This window comes from Diadema antillarum, unplaced genomic scaffold (assembly GCF_040938485.1).
Source record: "Diadema antillarum isolate AM-2024a unplaced genomic scaffold, OU_Dant_1.0 seq00000442_RagTag, whole genome shotgun sequence".
Lineage (NCBI taxonomy): Eukaryota > Metazoa > Echinodermata > Echinoidea > Diadematoida > Diadematidae > Diadema > Diadema antillarum.
In genome coordinates, this window is record NW_027271417.1 from 185,086 (window position 1) to 202,500 (window position 17,415).

Genomic DNA, 17,415 nt, shown 5'->3' on the forward strand with positions numbered 1-17,415 from the left:
CCACACAGCTGGCATCGCTGATACGCCTCGGAAGTATCTAACTGAAAGCAGTGCTAAAACTGACAAACTCACGTATCCTACAGTATTTTGATTATTTTTCTCGTGCATGGTCAAATTGCTCACAGGTGAGGAAGATGTGCTCATTTAATAAGCAAAGGCACGAGAAATGTTGAGAATGGTGCGAGAATGGATCAAACAGTGCCAACCAGCCACGTGCTGGGAAGGATACACTATATGAAGAGCTTGCAACCAAAAGGCGCTAAATCCATTGAGAAATGATGGATTTAGCGCCTTTTGGAAGCAAGCTCTTCATATATAGACGACTTCTGGAGAGACGTGGCGTCTGAACACTTACAAAACAGTCTTGCAGACACTTCATGACAGCATGCCTGCATAATTTAATTATGTGCAAGCATTCATCACAGCCCTTGGTAAAACAAACTCATATAGTACACGAATCACAAGTAATAATGCTCTCATAATCGACAAGTTAAAACTCAACCTGGAAAAACAAAAAAGAAACAAAATCGTTTTTACACTATGCTGCATGTCTCCTCGCTAAAGTTTGAAATATCTACACCCTTCGAGCGTTGATAAGAGCATAGGCATATACATACGTATTCCTCTTGGAGTAGAAGCTAGTGGCTCATCCTCTTTCAAAAGTGTAATGCATTTGTGTATTATCATCATTATCATCAGACTTATTTACATTATTTACACATGGTATTGCCATGGCTCATATTATGCTCTAAACTCCTTTCATTTATTACTTTGTGTATGTGGAATTAATATTGTTACTTTTTTTATTTTGTTACAGGGCCCCAAGAACAAAAATGTATAAACCTCTGATGGCGGCTGACCTGGGTAAAGAACACTGAATACTATATATATATATATATATATATACACAAATAAGTTACTTAATTGAATAATTAATCAAATAATCATTCAATGAATTCATTGATTAATTAACTAATAAAGAATTAAATCAGAAGTGTATAACATCTTTAGGGAAACACAAAAACAAAATCAAATCATGATTGTTTAAGATCAATTCTCAAAACGTCAGGAATATATTTCAAGCACATCAATCCAAATTTTAACACATAAACAGAGGTCATGTCGGCAATGCTATCTCTCTAGAAGCTATGACATCTTTTATCATTACTTCCTCATCTTTGTCCACTCTTGTTGCGCATGTGCGAGTGGGTGTCCAACGAGGGAAGTTTGACATTTTTAGAATTGAAATACAATGATGTAAATGCACACTTTTGGTGGAATATCTAAAAACTGTCAATCCCCTCCCCCCCCCCCAAAAAAAAAGAGAGAAAAAAAAAGAGAAACAGTCTAGAATAATATGAAAGGCAAATAAATTGTGCCTTCCTATCAGTGGAAACAGGATATCCGACACGAGGAAGTTTCATTATTCATTTTTAGAACTGAAATTTAACTATCCGGGCGCACATCTAGGGTTAATATTTGGAAAGTGTTGATCAAAATGTGAGAAAACATAATACTTACATTCGACGCCAATATGAGGGGCTAAATTTTGTGCACCTCCTCTTGTTGCGGGTTCACTCACCTGTGCACTTAGTCTATGAATTTGAACTGACCAGGTGAGAATGTGGGACGAGATACCCCCCCCCCCCCCAAGACACAAGGAGCCATTGTAAATAAAAATAAAAATTCAACTACTTGGTGCACAGTTCTCTATAGGGGAACATTGAGAAAATGTTGCATCAAATGGAGAAAAGCATAAATATTCAAGACAAATCATGGCTATACATCTATTTTGGCATTTGCTCGCTTGTGTCTTTTCACTGTACAAGCTTATGGAGGTGGAATGAGTGATAGATATCACGTTAATGCCATGTGTCACACTGGGATTACGTGATGCGAGAAATGTAATCATGGTAATGGAAGCACCTAACCAAAACAATCCAAATTCTTTAATTTTTGCACGATTTTGGTCTTACCTGAGTAGTCGTCGTCTCGCCGTCGTTGTCGGCGGCAACCGATCAAGACAACCGATCGTCTCGTATTCACATGTTGTGAGATGAAAACTCATCAGTTTTCCGAACCAGGAGTCGCGATTTATATATTGTTTAAAAGAGCACTTCGCACCTAAGCATTGCACGGATGATTTACAATCGCAGATCTTACTTTACAATTTTGTTATTGAAGGAGTTGACATGACTACGCCCACATTTTTTGACCTATTTCATCAGTTAGATATGTACGTGTGTAGCACTGATCGATTGATCATTCGGGAGCTTGACTACGCCCACATTTTTTTATCTATTTCATCAGTTAAATATGCACTTGTATAGCACTGATCGACTGATCATTGTAGAGCTGTTGGTCTGACATTGACATAGGAAGAAGAGCATGGAAGAAATCTCTTGTCATTATCCCAGCATTGCTGATGAATTTATTTATAGATGTGAAAATTAAGTGTATCAAATCTTTGGTCATTGTGGGCGCAATTTGTGCCACAGTGTAAATTGATTAGGCGCAGATTCATCTGCCTAAATGTGATGACTATTAAAGACATCACCAAGTACATGTAGTGTAAAGCACATGCAGTTATATAAAGCGCAGTTGAGAGCTATGAAAGAGCATGGAATTCAAAAATACAGGTCAGAACTGACCCGGAACTGGGTCTGTTGGGGTCACACACCGTTCTGGTCAGAAATAACAAGGAATGGGGTCAGATATGACCCCATCCACTAGCAGTCATGAATTGGGTCAGGGTGACCCCATTCCGGGTCTTCGTGACCAAATTCCACGTCATTTTTGACCCGGAACAGTGTGTGACCCCTACGGACCCAGTTCCAGGTCAGTTCTGACCCGGATTTTGAATATTGTGTGCACAGAGCTATAAAGTTCATTTTGGGGGAAAAAAAAACAAGAATGATACGTGTAACATCGACACTACAATGCTTGCATAAACAAGTTCTATTAATCTAGTATTGCAGACTATTCGAGTTTTGTCAAAAGATTTTTGAAGATCTTAGTCATAGCAGAAAACGTAAGTGAAACTGTGTGCACATGCATTCTAACGATACTTAGATTTTGATACAGCAATTATATATGTACAAATTATGTGATACCTGTTTTAGATCCTATAGGTGAATGTTTTAAACGTCTGGATTTTCAATTTCCAATTTCGCTTGGAAACAGTCATTATATGGTAGGATGTGGGACTGATGTTTGTTATTTGTTGTGTTATGCTTATTTCTCGTTTGTACAAGAAAGTTGTAAATTCGTGTCGACAAAGTTATTTCGTGGGAGAACGAGAATAAACATGGTCTTATTCAAACTAATGAATTCTTGTGTCGAGTAATTCTTGTTGCAATTGATCGACAAATAAGATTGTCCTACATCGACGTTAATGAGCACCGAAGAGTCAAGCACTGCTCTAATTGTTGGTAACCGTTCAATATCGAAATTTAAGACACCTGTAATTATGTTACAGCTGTTTATGTGTAATGAATTTTGTTTGTTTGTATTTGTTTTTTTTTTGCTTACCATGCTGCGTAGTACAGTATTTGTCTCTTTTTACGTTCGATGATCTTCCTGTAACCACGGAACTGTAAAGCGATGGCATAAAAAAGAATGAATTAATCAAACATGATAGTTTAAACGAGCATTCAAGTCGTGATAAAATTTTACATTACTACCAAAAAAAAAAAAAAACGGCTTACATCCTGTGGAAAAGGCGTTTTACGTCGATGTCAACTATAAAACACTTAAGTAATGTCAACCGTATTTTAAACATTTAAGCATATACAGTAAGTCTTTCTAGTTTGTGTGATAATATATGAGAGTGCTTAGGCGAAGTACTCGAAAACGTTCATAAGAATTGTCAGATCTGCACACACACACACACACACACACACACATACGACTACCGTAAATGTAATGTACATCGTCTTTTAAATTGCACGGCCATTAAATAAAATTAGAAGAAAGGGCTGAATATGTGATGATTGCATCGTCCATGTCGTCAATTCAGTGTTTCCTTCAATGACCGAGAGTTTAACTGATATAATGAGTGTCTCAGTTACAGTTCCCACGTACTCTTTTCGACACATCATAACCCTTCTATTTCTCAACAAGCTGTCAAAGTGCCTTTGACACTATCTTTTCATCGAATTGATACAATGCAAAAAAAAAACCATTATCATAGAGATAAAGTTTTGATAAGTCATATACATCATTATCGCGCAATTAATGTCTGCGATTGAAACTCACAACCATTGTTGAATAATGAACAATCCAATGTTCATCGCTCTGACGTGTATTTGGTTTTCGATTGAGAGTGAAATGCGATCTTATGTGGAGCCTTAGATTGCTTTTATCGCATCAGGGTTGAAATGATCTTGTCAATATAACTCAGTGAGCTTTTTCAACAATCTTCAACGCATCAAAGGGAGCACATAGCTATCCGATACAGTTTGCTCATTAGACAGTATATAGTTTCCTTCCCGCCTCACTTCTGCCTCAAACATAGCTGCACGTTGAAGGATGGAAAACGCGAACGATCTTCAGAGACGAAGATCAGACAACAGGCTGTACCACCACTCATCAATTCTGGGATGTTTTCTAATAACCTTGGGAGCATGTCTCGCTTTCCTTCCAAATCTTCCTTCCGACGAGGGACAGAATTCCAACATAAAGGAGATAACCTACTCCGTTATTAACGCCATGTACAGTGTCATAGCTCTTTGCATACAGCTGCTTGTGATATATTTCGTTCGCAATCGTGAAAACTTTCATAAACGTCAGATTGTCCTCTGGCCTAAAAGATGTCAAGAATGCGCCCGAGTTCTTGATATGATATCATCAAATATACATTCGACAGAAGACCTCTACGTCGACCAGGAACATTCGCCACCAACAACCAACAGTCTGTCGTCCTCGATAAATGAAAATAGGGACACAGATTGCTTAGAGCCACTGTCCAGTCCTCTAGTAAATGACGACATGCATTCGTCCACTAATCATGGCTTTGATTCAAATAATGAGAATAAAGCTGAACGAGCAAAAGTTGACTTTGTTGGACTAAATTTGCACAGCTGTTTAAAGAATGCATTTCTGTTCTATAGCATGCTTTCCCTACCGGGAATGTTCATTCTTCTGGTAGGCCAAATCTTTTGTCTCGTCCAAGAGAAAGGTCGCATTCTTTCTCTAAGCCTCAAAGAGGTAGCCGATCTGTCATTGCTAACGTTTGTTCCATTCTCAATGAAATTCTTCCTTAATTATTACGATGCTGTTTTTGTCTCGACTGCATGTAACAATGCCTCTCTTGGCCTATTTCTATCAGTAGGCATATGGATATGTGTCTCCCAAATCAAAAACCCGATCGCCCAGCTCATGAAATGTCCTTACAGCACCATAGGTCGGCCCTGTAACTTGAACGGAACACTTGGAATGGTCGTTGATAAATCTCAAACGTTCATGACTCCAATCTACACGCAGTGTCTGGTAATCGCAGTGGCAATTCTTTGGCAGATGAGTACATCAGTTACACTGAGAGCTGCATTGTTTCCTTCCCTCGGCCAACATCACTTTGATACTCGCCAGTCTCACAGTGTCCGATCACGGCTTCAGTCTGTTGTTCATCACAGCAAGATGTTTGCCAGACATGTGTTTCTACCGCGTCGACTGCTGAATGCGGATGGCCAGGGAGCGTTTCCACGAATAGGAGGAATCAATGGTCTTCAAGAATACCTCTACAAAACTTGGACTCTATCGATTGTGATGTCTGGGGGAAATCTAATCCTTACCTTCCTTATATCGTATCAGTGCGTAGGCATAAACCTACAGGAAACTTATGTGATGCAGAGCATCGATATCGCGTTAGTCTTTCCTGCGATGCTAATTTTGGTTCATGAACGTTGCATGGCGGCCAGGCAGCAACCTCCAGAAATCCACCTGACGCTCATTTCTAATGCCTATCTGGAAGGACATGATATTCTTCTTCTCCTCTGCACGTGCGGGTTTATCTGTAAATGTATTTTCCGTGTATCAGCGGCCATTGGTCTCCTCTTCAGTCATGAATACGTGGAAGAATACGGCATTGCAAGTCCATCCTATGCCATCATCTACTCACCCTACTGCGTTGTATGGATATGGCTGTCTACTACTTTCCTCCTTCGTGTACAGCGGCAGGTGACGAAGTCTATTGCGGAAATCAAGTTGGTTTTAGCTGGCCTCATCTACATATGATGACAATCGGCGTTAACGGATTGGTGTTCTTTGTGTTTATGGATCTGCAAGAGAGTCACGTTGAAACTCATTTCTTTTGCCCGAAAACAGAAAAGGTTATGAATGTACTATTTAGTCCATTATTTATCCTATTGTACTTATGCCAAACGATAATTGCCTTCGAATCTTACAGAGTTATCCTGAGGGATGTCCTTGCTATAAGGGAGTGTCACTTAGATGCACAAGCGAATGCTTGAATTTAAGATTTCTGGGACACAGAAAAGGCCATGCTTGTAATGGATCAATTTTCAAGATCTTGGCCTTGTATCACTGAACAAATCACACGGACCAGCACAAAGCACGTTTACAACTCTCAATTCTTCACAATATTTCGGGGGGGGGGGTATGAATTCGAAAAAGGCAACATTGCAGACTATACAATCGTTGATTCTATTATCCATGTATATATTTCGATCAACATTTATGGTGGAACTTAAAAGTCATAATTATATCGGCACTGTATAATGATAATAACAATAATAATGATGATAATAAGGCATGACATGCTTCGATCGCCATTTATGGCGAAACTTAAAGGTAAAATATCGGCACTGTATAATAATGAGAAGGCATGACATGATTATTGTCTTCTTTACTGTAATCAAGTTTTACTAGTCATTTCGTATTTTTATGAAGAATCCCCCATGACGCCATAAAGGTGGACGTCGTTTTTTATTTTACATAAAGTATGCTTTCGCTTCCTTTGATGAACTTTCTACCAGAATTAGAGCATGTGTAAATTTGAATGTCCTTCAATGAACTTTTGGTAAACTGTATGAATTTTAAGGAATGTATGAATTTTTAGGAAGATTTTAATCTTTCGAAATTCTCGTCGCTTAGCAATGCAGCAGCGCAGCAGCACAGGTTAGATTATCACAAACTCAAAATAAGATATACGAAAAAATGCCAATTCAAGGATCATTGATAAATTATTGATATGAAGGCTGTTCATATTTTTTTTATAAATTATGAATAACCAAACCCGTACATTGTGATTAGGATTCAAATTAAAAAAAAAAAGGTTCTACTCTAACGATATGTCACTGAAAAAAACGAGTGAAAATGGTACAGAATTCATCCACACAAAATATTATTGCGCCTTGACCCACTCGTGAGCACTAATATACCACCTTTACCCCCACACACATGAACAAACAAACAAAACACAAATAAGATTTGAAATCTAATAGCACTGAAAAAATGCAGAAGTACACTCTTAAAACATCCGAGTCAGAACTGACCCGGAACTGGGTTCGTTGGGGTCACACACCGTTCCGGGTCAAATGACTTGGCATTTGGTCATGAAGACCCCGAATGGGGTCACCTAGACCCAATTCATGACTCTGAATGGGTCATATCTGACCCCATTCCTTGTCATTCCTGACCCGGAACGATGTGTGACCCCAACGGACCCAGTTCTGGGTCAGTTCTGACTCGGACACGTCGGATGTTTTAAGAGTGTAGGAAATGATTTGACGGAAACGAAATAGAGCTCCCATAAATGGAATTAATTCCTCGGACTCTGAATTTGAATGCCCGTATATTTTCGCGTGCTTGGGCTTTGTGAATTTGAATGCACATTCGCGAATGGGAATGACAAAGGTGAAATTGACCGTGGGGAACCTATATTTGTCTATGATGCACACATTTGCGCATGCTAGCTATCTGTCAATCAATCTGGGATGTTTTGATCTTTCAAAAAGAACTCCACTAAAGCGTGTTCCAGAGTGCTTTTTAAGTTCTTCCTGTTTTACTCTGCATTTAAGTTCGCTGCTCCAATTCAAGGCACACAAATTTACTCTTGCCATCGCCTTGAGAAGAGAGAGAGAGAGAGAGAGAGAGAGAGAGAGAGAGCAAACGGCTATAGGGGGAGTCTTTCCTGTTGTGAGAGCGCTAGTCCCGATTATTCATGCTTTCTTTTGTCAAAGCACAAGGACAACACCTGTCGTTAATCACATGATTTCTCAACGGTGCCGAGCATGACTTTAAAGGAGAGCAGTAGTCGTCTCTCCTTCTCTAGCACCTCCCCGATAGGAGTTACCAGATCTGAAGAAAAAAAAATCCCTCATGTCGGCCTAACATCATCTTCTGAAGTGCACACCCTTAAAGGGAAGTGCTCGCGGAAGGCGGGGCATGTCATTTGATAACCATTAGGCCTATACTTTTCATGTAGTTAACTCAGAGTCTCCTTGAATGACCGAGAGTATAGCTATAATGAGAGTTTCGTTTACAGTTCTCATCTATTGTTTTCGACACAATCATTATAACCCTCGTATTTTTCAATAGTCTGTCAAAGGACCATCTGCACGCCATATAAAAACAACTTAACATTGTCTTAGAAGTATGGTAATGATCAATCGTATCGGCCTTCATTGTCTGACTCAAATCTTTGATAAACTCGAAACTGTTATTGAATACCGTACATGTAACTACAGCATCTCTTCGACGTGCATTTCACTGTCAGTTAAGGAGGAAGTGAGGTTGTATGTAAAATACCTGGTCATTAGTCAGCGAGCCTCTAAAACAATCTCCCGTGCATTTATAATAGCATAATAGTGTATGCATACAGTTTACTAAACAGATATTAGTATTTCTTCAAACCTCTTCAGCCTCAAATCTAGCTTCACGTTGAAAGGTGTGCCAAGATGGAAAACGCGAATGATCTTGAGAGACGAAGATCAGACGATAGGCTATACCACCACTCATCAATTCTGGGATGTTTTCTAATAAGCTTGGGAGCATGTTTTGCTTTCCTCCCAAATCTTCCTTCCGACAAGGGACACACTTCCAACATAAAGGAGATAACTTACTCAGTTCTTAACGTCGTGTACAGTGCCATAGCAATTTGCACTCAGTTAATTGCACTGTATTTCGTTCGCAAGCGAGGGCACTTTCACAAGAGTCAACTCGTTCTCTGGCCTAAAAGATGTCGCGAATGTGCCCGTGTTCTTGGTATGATATCATCAAATATACATTCGACAGAAGATTGCCACGTCGACCAGGAACAATCGTCAGCGACCTCCCCAGTAACTACGACGCGAACCCTGTCCTCCTCAATAAATGAAAACGGGGACACAGAGTGCTTTGGGTCGCAGCCGACGTCTGCCACACCTGAGGAGACGGTACTGTCCCGCCCTCTTGTGAATGACGAACCAGATTCGTGCACTAATCATAACTTTAATTCCACTGACGCGAATATAGGTGACTGCACAATTGATCTTGTTGGCTTGAATTTACACAGCTGTTTAAAGAATGCATTTCTGTTCTATAGCCTGCTTTCCCTACCGGGAATACTCTTCCTTCTGGTAGGACAAATTTTTTGTCTTGTCCAAGAAAAATTTCGCATCCTATCTCTAAGCCTCAAGGAGGTAGCCGATCTGTCATTGTTAACGTTTGTTCCAGTTTCAATGAAATTCTTCCTGAATTATTACGATGCCGTTTTTGTCTCGACTGCATGTAACAATGTCTCTCTTGGAATGTTTATATCAGTTGGGATATGGATATGTGTCTATCAAATCAAAAGCCCAATCGCTGAGCTCATGGAGAGTCCTTACAGCAGGGTAGGTCTTTCCTGTGACTTGAACGGAACACTTGGAAATTTCATTGATGAATCCCAAAAGTTCATGACTCCAGTCTACACGCAGTATCTGATAATCGCAGTGGTTATTCTGTGGCAAATATGTGCTTCATTAACCCCAAGAGCTAGCCTGCCTCCTTCCTATGGCCAACATCACTTTGAAACTCGTCAGTCACAAAGTGTCCGATCGTGGCTTCAGTCTGTCGTACATCACAGCAAGATGTTTGTCAGGTACGTGTTTCAGCCACGTCGACTGATGAAGGAGGACTGGGGTGTGTACCCACGAATAGGAGGAACCAGCGGACTACACGAGTACGTCTACAAGACCTGGGCTTTGTCGGTTGTGATGTCTGGGAGCAACCTGATACTTACCTTCGTTATTAAGTCCGTATCACATCGATACACAGACCTAGGCCTGCATAATACTTATGTGACGCAGTGCGTCGATATGGCGTTGAACTTTCCTTTGATGTTAATACTGGTTCATGAACGTTGCATGGCGATGAAACAACAGCCGCGGGAATTCCACTTGAAGCCAATTTCCAACGCGTATCTGGAGGGACACGATGTTCTTCTCCTCCTCTGCTCCTGCGGTCTTTTCTGTCTATGCATCTTTCGCGTGTCAGCCTCTATTGGTCTTCTCTACAGTCACGAATACGTGGACAAATATGGCATCGCAAGTCCAACCTATGCCATTATCTACTCGTTATACAGCATTGTGGCGATATGGCTGACTACTGCTTTCCTCCTTCGTGTACAGCGGCAGGTGACGAAGTCTATTACCGAGATCAAGTTGGTTTTAGCCGGCCTTATCTACATCATGACCATTAACATCAACGAGATGATTTTTTTCGTGTTTGTTAATCACGAGGGTAACGTAGAAACTGATTTCTTTTGCCTGAAAACAGTTAAAGTTATGACTGTATTGTTTACCCCGTTCACAATCCTGTTTTTCTTGTGCCAGGCGATAATTGCCTTCGAATCTTACAGAGTTATCCTGAAGGAAGTTCTCGCTAAATGAGTGCGCAAAAGGTGCGCAGACGTCGGGATGTTAAATCTATCATTTTAGTAAGACTACTTCAGGGTATAGAATATCAGGAGAAAAGAAAGAAAACAGAATCATGCTTGTAATGAATCTGTTCTTGAGATCTCAAGCTTATATCGTTGATCAGATGGACAGGCACAACGCACGTTTAGAACGATCTTTTCTCTACAATGTTTTAATGAAAGATAAAATACATCAAAGTATAAGTGTTATTCTTGCAAAGGTGTTCCTAAATCAACATTTATGAAACTAACAAGGTCATATCAGCCTCTGCAGTGACTTCTCTAGAGGCAATGACATCCTTACACACATCTACTCTGCAGTAGATTATTGCTACTCATTCCACAGTTTTACCATCTTCACAAAACCAATTGGAACTCTATAAGCTCCATAAGTTTTTATGGTCCAATTTTAGGAATTATTCACCATTTAATTTTGTTTGATTCCATTTTTGGGAAAAGAAAATTAAAATAAAAAGAGCCAGCATGAACGTTATTTTTATGTATGCCATTCATTTCCAATTTCTCAGTTCCATCCTCTGAGAAAAGATTTGTTGACATGCTTATTAGATGATTTATTTTCATACATCAATATCCATGTAAACGTAGGTAACTCATATATACATAGAGAGAAAAAAATAAAGCAATATCAAATTAAAGTTACAATAAAAACAAAATTGTCACTTGAATAAGGTTTGGAGTTATGGAAATGCAGGGGACCATCCTCGTTAGCAGGGCTTGACTAGGAAGCCATGGATAAACTTATGACAGAAAGTTAGCCATCATAAAGTAGATAATTATGATACCGTCACTCACCAGGTGGACAATATTGCCGAGGGTGTGCAGTGCTGTGAGCATGGTGATGTTTTCGTTGTGCTCTGTTGGTATGTTGATCTGTAAAAGTACGTACCACTACTAATCAACTAAGATTATACAAAATGATGCACAGGATAGAGTGCGTTAGTGGAGATGTAGCGCACTCGAGGGTATTTACAATTGTGAAACATGCACGAGGCGAAGCCGAGTGCATGTTGCACTACATTGTAAATACCCGAGAGTGAGCTGCATCTCCACTTACGCCACGAAATAATCCTGTGCATCATTTGTTTTATAAAATGGGTTGAAAACTAACAGCATTTTTCACGTACCTTTGTAAGATGTCCGAAGATGTTCGGTCCAAACATTTACGCACGTCGCACTCGGAAATCCCGCACATATAAGTACTGTACGTATAAGAGTATACGTACGCCACACATGTTATGCACACAAGAAAGGCCGGCCGGCAGCCCGAACTAGAAGTTGTATACAGGATTGACAGCGATTATAGTAGCGCGCGACGCACTTGTAACGACTGATTTAGTGCGAACTGCTAGTGTTAACATTGTGACGTCAGGCCGTGGATGTTAGTGAGAAATTAATACAGGCACACGTGACACATTTCAGCGCTTCCAATTGGCTACATTCTTGAACCCATTTTATAATGCTTGTTAATGTGATGTGGGAAACATTTCGTAATGCCTTGGTCTTAGACTCTTTATTGAAAGTAAATGGGAACCCGTGGAACCGGTTTATTATTTGTGTGTCGCAATATATATATAACACTGTTTAAATTTTGTCCGAACAGAACTCCAGACAACTGGTCCATTATGTTTCAATCATTTTTCGGGCCATGATGAATGTGGGTGTCTTAAAGTATGATAATCCGACAACTGACGCTTTTGGTATGAAGGAACAGAAGAGTTTTCAGTAAAAATAAAGTAGGACGCGATGTCATGTCTATACGTGTATATAAAGACATACATCTGAAAAGTATTAATATCGTATGTTCTCAGTGTTTTTTATTGATAAAATATGAAGTGGAAAGATAATCTTTGGTTTTTGTGGGGGGGGGGGGGGTTTCGGAAAGTGAAAATTTCCTCACAACCAACATTGCGCTGTCCGTACATTACAATAATTATGAAATAATCGCGCTCTACAGTTGGATCACCTTTTTCGATACGCACTGTATATAGACATCAATTTGAAAAGTATAAATATCATAGTGTTTTGTAAACTCTGCAAGCATAATTGTAATCGCTTATGATAATCAATTTTTTTAGTACTTTATGTTGTTATAAGTTGTTTATACATTCGTTATACTGGTGTTTGGTGAAATGCATAATTCCTCCGTAATGCAATGGCTTTATTTTCCTTCATGTATATTTTCTTTTTAACTAAAGGAACATTTTGACTCAGTATGTCATCACTATCTTTTCACTTTGTAGGTAAACCTTCGGTTAGTACTGAAGCATGTAAAATCTGATCATTTGAATCATCCATATGCATGTAAAACTCCCGTACATGTACGATGCAACCCTAGATACCATGTTTGTTTGTTGTTTTTTTTAAATCGATGGAACGGATGAATTCCTACAGAAACTACAAATATTCATAAGTTAGCGATGTAGAGTTTTTTTTTACGTCTTTGAGACATGAATTAAGACTGGTTTATGACCAAAAGTCTATATGGTAAATGTCAGTAAGGAATGATAGATATCATGATGAAACGTTTTACAATTAAATCTACTTGTATGTAGGTCACATCATATTTTTCTTACTGATTTGAGACAAATTTTTGTCATAGCTTTATTATTAACATGAATATTAAAATATTTGTATAATTATGTGTAGCGTCCTCATGTACTTGTATATGTGCAGGTGTGTATCATTACACTTTTGTTTGTATGTGTATTTCTGTTTGCCATTTATACCTTCTTGTGCAAATTATCAATGTTATTTTACAATAATATTGCATTTTGGATACGGAAATCACATATAAATGAAATGAAAAGAAATATTTGTTTGTTCTTTGATGCAATTAAAAAAAAACATGTATGGCTGTACGCATTTTGTATTCTTGTTTATTGTATTAGAGTGAAAGATTTTTGTTATATCGTTGAAAAAAAAAAGATATCGTGAAAATGAGTTGAACTGACCTGAACTGTAAAAAAAAAAAAAAAAAAAAAAAAAAAAAATATATATATATATATATATATATATATATATAACACTATATAGTATCCACAGCAAAGGGGACGTTGAATGAATAAGGTGATTTGTACATCCGGTCGTTGACCTATAGGCGATTGGTTAATTGTTCGTTGACACATTTTCACTTGGATATTAATGCAGTTTGACAGCTGATGGTACTGACAGGTGGGTCTGTTTAACCGGAAGTTATGAAAGTAATATATTGAAGTTCCCCCCTCCTCGACTGGCAGTGTGTATCAACAGCGTGTATGTGTGTGACACAAGCCCACACAGGCACATGCATCTTGTGTATACCTAAATAATCTATAAAGCTCTCAGGAATAAATCCTATGGAAGGTGTGCTTTCATTTCTTTCTGCCTATAAGTGGGCGATCCTGCAAGCAAGCAAAAGTAAGGATGAGCAGAAAGGAAGGCTATACAGAAAGGATATCTCGAAGAAGAGAGAGTGTGTCATCAGCAAGTATTTTCTATTGCTGTCATTATCATAATGATAACAATGGCCTCTTTCATGCCCGAGAGCACAACTAATAGATAGTAAATAGTATAGTTATTTTCTACATTCTATTTCCTTATAGACTCAGCCGACATACAGACACTCTTTGGCCGGAATTCACGAACGTGGTAAAATCGAAACTATGGTTTAAACCATGGACAATTGTATGGAGCGCCAAGTGTCGCATTGACTATTTCGTTATGGAATGACTGATTTCGTAACGAAATAGGTCATGCGACACTCCATACACCCTTTTAATTGTCCATGGTTTAAACCATGGTTTCAATTTTACCACGTTCGTGAATTCGGGCCTTCGTGTGCGAAACCGGAATGTGAGGAAGAGAGTAGAGAGCATTGCTTCTCCTGCACCCCCCCCCCCCCACACACACAGACACACACAGACACACACAAACACATTTGTAGGCCTATTACATCAAGTTAAACTATACACTAAAATGCCGATACCATTATTGTGCTGACATGAATATGGAATATAAATTTGTATGATACATAAGCGAAAAGGCAATGTGTGTGCGTACGTGTGTGCGTGCGTGAATATGTGTATTCTCATATGAATGGCTAATCAAACCCAGAAGGGGATTACTAAATCCACTGTCATGGAAAATGTCTAAATGTCTAGGTCTTTGTAGACTACTGTTGCAGAAGAAACTTGAAGTTAGTCAGAAAGTATCAGAAAGTATGAACTTGATATGCCTTTGTACATCCGGATGAGTACCTGTTAGAAATGAGCACGCCATGTGAGTATAATACTACTGGTGGTAAGTACGAGTGTCTATAGGTGGCGCCCTATATCAAACTGCTTACTTATACTAGTATTCTTTTCTTTCTCAATATTCTATTTGTGTGATTTTAAGTCCCTGTCACACCTTTGCGTTCAATCCTTGCGTGCGACTTGCGAAAACCAGTTTTTTTTTTCTCAACCTGGCGGTCCCCGCAGATGACCGGTACATGACAGTACTAGCACGTATCTCACCAGTAGTTACCCGGATTTGCGCACGCAAGTCCTCTTTACCCGCAGCCAAGTTTTGGCCCTGGCACACCTTTCCGGGCAAAATACGCAGGCTTGATGCGTGTGGGGATTTTCCAGCACGCAGGACAATTTTTGCAGGCGGACAAGGATTTGGGCGAGTTTCGCATGCGTCTTACCTGCCAGACCCATGCTACTTACGTTCTACTTACGTCCATTCCGTTTGACCTGCGCATGGGTGGCGAGTGAGGGCTGACAACTCGGAAGGAATCTCTCTGAAGGAATTTGATGTGGCAGATGTCCCACAGAATGTAATGTAGATGACACGCGCTTCCTGCGGCGCAAAAGCATAGATCCACTGGTAACATAATGTACTTCCAGTGGGTCAACTGCCTGTGGCTTGCGGCAGCTACGGGCCTCCTACTGGCGTTCTGCGTGGACCTCGCGTGCAATCCCCGCGACTCATCCGCAAAAGTTTTGGTCATTGTCCAAACTTGGTGAATTGGACTTGCGTGCGCACCTCCGGGCAACTACGGGCGAGATACCCACTATGTAATGTCAGGTGCGGGCCAACTGCTGGGAGGTCCGGGTAGTAAATTTTTTCCCCGCAAATCAACTCGAAATGCTTTACCAGACACGGTGTGACAAGGCCTAGAACAAGCTCATAACTCGTTCCGGGTGAGTCGTGGTGGTTTGCCCGCACGTATTACCAGTAGGAGGCCCCTCGCCGGCAACTCATGCGAGGGTACTTCGCAGCTGTAACGCAAACTACTTTACAGCCCCCGTATGTTGCTCGTTACTGAAAACGGATCGGTTTCGAAGCTCTCACGCAGGTCACACGGAATACACGCGTCTAGCAGGTAAGACGCAAGTACGGAACTTGAAATGTGAAATATGGAACAAACAGTAATATATTACACACACATACACACACACACACACACATATGTATATATATATATATATATATATATATATATATGTATATATATATATATATATATATATATATATATATATATATATACATATATATATAATATGAAGAGTTTGCAAAACCGATAAGTCCATTTTTGAAGATTTTGAAGTACGGTCTCTGTCATAAAGTACAAAATAATACCTTTTAAATGATATATTGGTCACTACATATACAGGTACTTTTTTGAAGTTATGGTCAAAAGAAGCAAAAATTTTCTTATTATTCTCTTTATTTTTCTTGACCTTTAATGGCAAGTATTTCCATTTGACAAATATGGACTTATCGGTTTTTGCAAACTCTCCACAAATGAAAGAAAGATATTATTCAGAGGGGTGAAGGCTCAGGTTTGAGTTCTTCAGTTTGTCTCCCTCTACAAATGAAAATTTGTTAAGATCGCAACTGCTGATCTGTAAATTAACAAACATGTCGGAGAAAAGGAACCAGTGGGACTCGAACCTGTCATCTATTGCTTTCCGGGCAGCGACACTACCACCAGGCTGTCCCTGGTAGTATAGGTTTTCCCGGTCAATTTCATACTTTTGTCACTCAAATTCATTAATGTGCATTCAAATTCACGCAGCGCACGCACGAGAAAATATTCGGGCATTCAAATTCAGAATCCTAGAGATCAATTTCATTTATGGGCGCTCTATTTCGTTTTTGTGAAATCAAATTCACGGTTGGGCATTCAATTTCAAAATGCGAGCACCGACTTTCCTACTCGTGCATTCAAATTCATGCGATAGTCACGGGATAGTCCCAATGAGCTTGTTTGGAGCGTTCAAATTCATCTTTAGGCGATCAAGTTCCTACTTCGTGCAATCAATTTAACGAGGAAAATGGAGTAGACTTTTAAGAAAGGGAAAAGGGCCAACACAACCAATAAAGGCTTGCATATAGTGTAATTATGGTTGTTTACAGGTTCTACATTGTTCTCTGTTCATGTATATCTTTGTTTTTCATCTCAATAAATTTCAAATTGCAATGTCCAATCAGCAGTGCATCCAAGCAACACAACGACTAGTAATCAT